Source organism: Zea mays, chromosome 9, assembly GCF_902167145.1.
Source record: "Zea mays cultivar B73 chromosome 9, Zm-B73-REFERENCE-NAM-5.0, whole genome shotgun sequence".
Classification (NCBI taxonomy): Eukaryota; Viridiplantae; Streptophyta; class Magnoliopsida; order Poales; family Poaceae; genus Zea; species Zea mays.
In genome coordinates, this window is record NC_050104.1 from 156,253,857 (window position 1) to 156,262,096 (window position 8,240).

Below are 8,240 nucleotides of genomic sequence, written 5' to 3' on the forward strand. Positions count from 1 at the left end.
CCGCAAGCCCACCCCGCTCCCGTAGAGAGAAAGAGACCTATGATGTACATGCTCAATTTGGTGGAGTTGTAGTCACTCATCATTTTCTTAGAGAGAGGCAGTTACTTGAAGGTTTTCCCATGGTATTATAAGTAACCAAAAACTCAACCACCACTGAGCTTCCCGCTCCAGTGGCTTTATTTCTTTTTCAAAACCCATTTAAACACACCTTTCCTTTGATAAGAACTTAGAGAAAAAGTTCTAATTGCCATACCATACCAGACTCATCCATACCAGTGGACACGGACTATTCGAATAGGTTTCAACTCTGCGCAGAGGGGTACACTTTACCCACTAGCCCGGTTTCTGCGATCTCACCGTCGCGAGACCCGAATGCCGGATCTCTTTCCTTACTCGTGCATCCTAACCTTAACGGTTATCCGGAAGGAGTCAGGCCACCACCATGCCCAAACCGGACAAAACTTTCCCCCTCCTTATCCTCCCGGTGCTCCCCAGCCTTCTTAACCCTGGGGTCGGACCACACGAGTTCGGATTGAGTGACTGCCCACACAGTCTCGAGTGGTTGTACGACAAAGGAGTACAGGTAGTGAAAATGACAAACCGGTCCTTACATGAGGGGACAATCCTTCTGCTCACGCCTAAACCAGCTGAGCCAACACCTTAGGCCCTCCCCTAAACCAGGGAGTTCCTGATCATCCCACTCCCAGGGTGATGAGGGTGAGCACCCTTCATCGCAAAACTTTTCAAGAAGAGACTTTTTTAGGGGAAACACTTTGCCCTTCCTTCCAAACCATATTATGTATCCAGAAAGTATATGCTAATGCGGGCCATCTCTCACTCACAATGCAATATTCCCCCGTGATTCCCGGCCTAGGTAGTAGTAGAGAGAATAGGTAATTTATGCATCAAGGGAAGGATGGACTTGCCTTCGTCGAAGCTTTCCTGGCACAGAAGACCTACTTCCGGAAGTTCGGGCTCTGGTCCCTCTTCCGGGGCTATGGGTTCCGGATCAACGATCCCCGCTTCTTCTAGGAAAACAGGCAATAAAACAATACATCAACAGGGATTTACAAATTATAGTGTGTCATTTTCTAACATCATTGTTGTATGAGATCTTTTAGAAATTATTTGGATAATTTTTGGTGCATAAAATATTGAAGAATACTAATTAAATGGGAAAAAGGGGGTGAAAAGAAAAAGATAAGGGAATCCCTCTTATCTGGGCCGGGGGCATGAATTTTGGCCCACCCCGGGCGCGAGCGCGCGCTGAGGCGCTTTCGGCCCAGCGGCGGCCCACGAGCGGGGAGAACGGCGCGGCCGTGGGGGGGTGACGGCGTCGCATAGGGCCCACTTGCCAGCGAGAGGGGGGGTGGAGAAGGAACGGCGTTACGATTGACGGGGGGGTGAACCGGCCGTCCGCGGGGAGGACTCAGCCGCCGGTGGGCTCGGCGGCGGTTCGCCGCCGGTGGCCCGGTTCTTGGGCAATGTGTAGGCGCCTTAGCATGGGGAGGGGATGGCGGACCTAGAGGTGGGCTTAATTTGGTCAGAGGAGGTCGGGAGGGGGCTGCCCGCGGGGAGGTGGCGGAGCTTCGCGGCGGGGTTGCCGTCGGTGAGCTCTGGGCGAGCAATCGGGGTGGGGGAGTGGTGTATTGCGTTTGCGGCAAGGTGAGGAAGCTGCTAGTCTAACTCAATCGCTTGCTGGGCTAACAGAGAGGGAGAGAGAAGAGGGGGAGGGACTCACCGGAGAGGGGGAAGACGATGGCGCTTCGCGAATTAGGCTCGGGCGAGGGGAGGAGGGTAGTGGTCGAGACTGGTGCGAGGAAGAAGGGGCTCGGGGCGAGCTTTTTATAGGCGCGCGGGGGCGAGGGGAGCGGTGGAGCTCCCTGACTCCGGCGAGCTTCCCGGTGCCGCCATTAATGGCACACAGCGCCGCCGAGGGGACGCTACGGCGGGGCGGTACTGGCGAGGACGCTGGTCAAGGGGAGGAGGACGGAGCGGTGCCAAACTTTTCTGTGCGGCGAGGAGACGGCGGTGAAGAGACGGCGGTGAAGGACGGCGGTGAAGGGACGGCGGGGCGTCGTATGCGGGGAGGATGACGAAGCGGCTGACCGGTGGGGCCGGTCTGCCAGTGGAAGCGAGCGCGTGAGAGAGAGCGGCTGGCAGGTGGGGCTGACTTGTCAGTGAGAGGGCGGCGGAGTGCGGAGTGGGCTGGCGCGCGCGCGGAGGCAGGCCGAGAGTGGGCCGAAAGAGGAGGAGCGCGGGCGCGCGAGGGGGGGGGGGAGTCACGGGTTTGGGCCGAGAGTCGGCCCAACAGGGGGAGGAGGAGGCTTTTCTCTTTTTCTTTTTACTTTCTAATTCCTATTTCCCATTTTGTATCTTTTTCTTTGGAACAAATTATTTTTGTAGATACTCTAGGTGTTTAGAAAATAGAATCTAAGTGAGGTGCTTTTGTGATCAAACAAAATGTATGCATATGATGAAGGAAAATTTAGGGGAGGATTTTAGAATTAGAGGATGAAGGGAGGGGTAAAAGATGGATTAGGGTTTCAAACCTAGATTAGGATTTTTGGGATGCTACAAAAAGCTCATGATTCAAGCAAGTGTACGGGCCATAAATAGATTCTCATGAAGAGATTCTAAAACTTAATGATCGACGGAGAATGAATTCTCATATAGATCCCCAGTTTTCTGTGTGCCCATATATGTACGCTGCGGTGGTGAGATTGGGAAAACATACCCAATGTACGCATGGGAAATCTTTCATGGATTCCCATGTACTAAAAACCATAGGGGAACTTGTACATGTAGTACATGCAGTTAATCACAAGTCAAGGAGCGTGCAAAACTTCCTGACTCCAACCATAACCAGTTGGAAATGACAATTCATTACTGATGGTCATTAATGATCTGAAATTTTCGAATCTATCATAGATTCATCATATCCTTTATGGATATCATTCTGAATACCAAGACAAACAATCATCATTGTAAGCAGATTTGGTAAATTCAGCAGTGTGGAGGCTAATGTGCTCAAGCTTGAGACATTATTACTTAATGGTCATGTGTTGTCCGAATGACACACTTGAGGTAATCATATAGATGCACCAAATAACCATATAAAACCTTCAATGTCCATACAACTCTGTAATGGACCACACTTGTTCCTTTGAAATAATTCAAAGAACTTAACCAATTCAGATCAGATTTTAAGATAAGAGGGACTTAAAATCTCATTCCCAATGATACTCATCAAGTATCTATCTTATGGGAAAAACATGACCAATAGAATTGTCCATAACTTTTCATTTCATTCCAATAATGGAATTACCCATTCAGTCTTACCCAACATGGTAAGTATCATCATATGAAAAGTTTAACAAATGCAACACATTGTATGAGAGGATGTATGTGGAATACAATCCATAAGAAATGTTTCTGAGAAACACATGCAATATCCATCACTATCACCTTGTGTTTCCACATGATAGAAATTATATGGATATCTCTATAATATGGTAAGATATCAATTAGGATATATCAACACATCCTTGATACTTCCAATACCAAAGGGGATATGGTAATAACATATCATGATATCGCACGAAGCGATTGTCAAAATATTCTTTCCTTTTTCCAAAGGAATATGAGAATATTTTGTTCCCCACTTATAGAGTTTGTGGCTCAATTTTCCATATTGCATGTTTCTTCCTCAATTGGAAGAATCCCTATACAAGTTTGCACAACTCAAATCAATGAGTCTTCAACTCCCTTGATGAGTTGGTTCAATTCTAATCGATGAGTTTGTTCAACTCAAATCACATGAGAGATCAACTCCAATCGATGAGTTTGTTTAACTCAAATTCATATGAGTTTTTACACTCAAATCACATGAGTGTGTTCAACTCACATCGCATGAGTTGAACCTATCACAACATCAATTATGAGATTATACTAAATCTCATGCATCATTTAAATAGTACTCAAAAGCAAATCATCTAACAAAGTGGTCTTCTCTTAGAAAAAGAAGTGTTGTTACATGATTAGTCCAAATCATGATTTACACAACTAACCATTGTCATCATGTCAGATGGAAGATTGAAGTACACTTCATATCTTAGCTTTCATGAGTAGTATGCATTTATTGGGATTTCATATACAAGATTAGATGCCTGGGCATACAACACTATATCACGTATAGTGTAATGACAAAAGAGTTTGTCATACTCATTGCCCTTCCCTTTTTAATGTGCTTATATATTTGCTTTTCAAGCAAAATATATGAATACAAAGTGTTAGTCTACAACTTAATGTAGACACATACTCATAAGTCCACAAGTCTTATGATTTTCTTTGCTATTCATTTTGGGCTTGCACATCAAGCCACAAAAGCACATTTGTTCCTTTCATAAGAACAACAAGAGAAAGAGAGCATCACACATATTCCAAAGTGAATAGGTGAATCCCATATCATTAATGAACATATTCAATAAACATTGAGGATAATTAAGCCCATTAGGCGAGTTCATCAAACTCTATTAAATAATTATCCTCCTAATGGCTTAACCATTTTTTTCTGATGTTGTAACATGCCGCAAAATATATCATATCTATATATGTTGGAGAATTCTAGGTATCACATACAGTGTACCAAAAGATTTTTGAAAAATTAGTGGACACAACGTAGATAATCTCCATGTAATGAAACAATGGAGTAGATCTCCCAGTAGTGGGCAAAACTTTTGCTGCCTGAAAGCATGGTCTCTGGGCTGATATATTCATGGAACATACCGCAGCCAATGCTTAGGACTCCACTACCATGTGCTTGACCAAAATTTCAAAAATAAAACGGTAATCACCATAAAGGTGAATAACCAACATCACATCTCCAACATATCTACTTGGGAGAACACATAGGTAATCATCATGATCATATGATGTAGATCTCTTACTGATGGGCAAATAATCTTTTGCTGCCTAAAAGCTTGGTCTCAGGGCAAATAAATTCAAAGAACTTATTGCAGCCAAAGCCTAGATCTCCATCATGTGTTGAAATATCCCAAGTTCAAGATATGTGTCATATTTTGCAAGAATTCATCGTTTAATTAAGTAGAACTTAATTAAAAGAATTCTTTTAGCAGTCAGCATGACTGCAACGTCCAGCCTGGCTCCATAGCCCGCGACGCCTGTGTGGTCCGTGATCTTTTTTTAGATAGCAAGTATAGGTAATCATCTCGAAAGATGTAGACCTCATAGTGATGGACATTTCAAATGCGGCCTAAAGCATGGTCTCTGGGCTACTAAACTCTATAAAGAATTTAGCGCAGCCGGTGCTTAGGACTCCATCACCTTATGCTTTTCCAAAAATGCAATATCATTTTGCATGAGGACCATTAGTTTCAACTTAATTATGTGTTATGTTTTCCATGCAAACATAAAAGAATACAAAAACAAAAGCAAGTCGAAAATATGTGAATTATAAATGTAAATAAAAATATAATTCACTAACAAGTCTGTATTTTTTATATATATTAAAAACAGACAAATATGTACAATTACATATAACATCAGCAGTCTAAATATTCAAATTTAGACGCATAAAACATAGATCAAGACAGAATTATGAACAAAACACAGAGTCTTGTACAAAATCTACAGAAAATAAAATAAGAGAAAAATGTTCAAGTAGCCCATTCTGGCCAAAAATGGCCCATGGTGGATGGCCTGGTACACGGTCTAAAATGGAGGTTGGTCATCCCTAAACCGTTTTCTCTCCATGCGCTGGTAGCGCCGCCGCCTATGCTTTTTTTTTGAATCATGGCGGCTCCGCTGAATCTTCTGGCAAGGGCGCGGGCGACCGGTCAGGCGCATCCCCAGCGCGGGCTCGGTCCTGGCAGGCACGCTGCTCCAGCCAGCCTCGTCGCGGGTGCGCAACCCCGGCGCGCGTGGGCTCGGCCCCAGCATCCCCAGTCGGCGGCGTGGAGGCCAGGCGCGGGCACCGCGACGAGCGTCACGCGGGCGCTCGGCCTCCAGCGCGGGACCGCGGCCCGGCGGACAAGCGGGCCCCCGGCGCGGCACCGGATGGGCATGGGCGCGCGGCCGCCCCCGACTTGGCGCGTCTCAGGCGCGGGAGCACCGGTCACGGACGACCACGACGGATCGGGCGTGCGGCTCCTCTAGCGCGGTCCGACGCAGGCGGACCTCAGTCAGTACGGGTGCGCGCCGGCCCCAGCGTAGCAGGCACGCGGCCACGACGGCGTGGGCGTGCCGCTCCTCCATCGTAAGGGCGCGGCCACCAGCGCGGCTCAGCTCAGGCGTGGAGCGCGGCCCCTGCTAGGCACAGCCTCGCCGCGGGTAGCCCCTGCGCAGGCCTGTAATGGCCCTGGTCCGGCTACGGCGGCGCGGCGGCCCTCGGCCTCGGCGGCGCGAGTGCAGCCCCAACGGCACGCGAGGCGTGGCCGTCCCGGCACGAGTGGGCGAGGCCCCTAGCGCTACGGCGCGGGTGCGAGCCCCCCTGCGCGACTGCGCGTGCGCAGCCACGGCGCGGGACCGCGGCCCGGCAGCACGCGACACAGGCACGGCTCCGGCGACGGCGCACGCAGTCCAGTGGCGCAAGCGCGATCCAGGGCGCACACAGCATGGCGATGGCACATGCCACCGGTGAAGGTCAATGCCATGTTCATGAAAGAGATAAGAAAAGTGGTGTGAAGGAAACGATATTTGCATATTACCGTTATTCTTTCTTGTGCGTTCCATTCCCTTTACGAACAACAATTCCATCTCAAAAACAGCGAGCGATTTGTTCTATCCTCTGGTCTCACGAGCACGTGTTGATAACGTGTTAGAATTCGGTGAATCAGTGGTAACGAGATGTAGAGAGAATGATAGAATCAAGTAACTGTTGTCCACTTTATTGCAGATAGGATCTCTTATATACAATGGATGCAGTGTCTCCCAAGGGGTGTGTCCCTTGGGAGAAAACTGTCAGGTAAGGGTTGATCACTTTGTACACAATATTTTGTAACAGTCTGGTAGAGCCGTAGAGGGCAGGGTACTGGGGCCACGTTTGACCCTTCTACGTGACACGACCGCAACAGCCAGGAAGGCAGTAGGGCCACGTTGATCCGATGTGGCAACGGTCCATCCGAATGTGACTAGGGCTCCTCCAAAGGCTCAGACCATCTCCAGCAGCACTCCGCATGCGGCTCCGTATCCGTATTTTGCGGAGTCTAGCACACTATTCATCAGTCCAGCAGGCTCCGTATCCGGCTCCGTAAAACGCACGGCGTGTACCCAGACTCCCCATTTCCACGCTTTCTCTCTCCTCTCCGCAGCTCTCTCGCGGGCGCGCGCGCCTGCTGGCGGGCCCCAGGTGTCATAGACTGCATGCGGAGTGGGATGGGGAGTGTTGCTGGAAACGGAGCCGGATACGGAGAGGAGAGAGAATGTGTCGGCCGCGCGTTTTAGGGATACGGAGTCGCACACTGCTGGAGTTGGTCTCACAGTGGGAAGACTTTTGTAGTCTCTTTCTAAAAAAGAGGGGAAGTTCTTCTAAAATACAATAGAGTCGGAAGCCAGAAGGAGCTTCTACCAACTTATCTCTCATGTTTTTATCTTTGTCGCCCACATCACACGAAGCTATATAAAAAGCTGCATTTTCAACTAAATAGAGTACTTTTTTAAAGGCTCTTCCTACAAGTAAGAAGAAAATTATTTTTAACTGAAGCTGACAGATGAAGAGCTCTACCAAGACGAACCATAGTGCTAGATTCATTGTACTACTTGGTTTCAGTTTAATGGAGCGAAAATCTAAGTCAAGGACTAAAGAGAGCCATTATAAGGGTGTTGAGGCTTCAATTAAGATAAAAACTAGTTCAAGGTCTGTCTGTTGAACTTCATAAAAGTAGGTTGTAGTTGTACAAGTATCACACAACTGGGATAGTGTGATTTTATAAGTCAAAGAGACGCAAAAATGTAATTAAAAAAAAGTTTATGAGAAGAGTTTATAACAAAACTCTAAAAAATTATAGTTTCGATACAACCATGATTTAAAACACTATAAAATTTGTTATACCTAGATAGCGAATAGCTTTTGAGAACCAAATAATTTAATAAAACTACAGTATTTCTCTTGTGCTTTAAAAGTACTTGACATCCAAAGCCTTAACTCGCTAGCTAGTGCTTCACGTAAGATAAAAACTACTTTATTCACAAATTTCGACTTCTGATGATGATTTGATTGC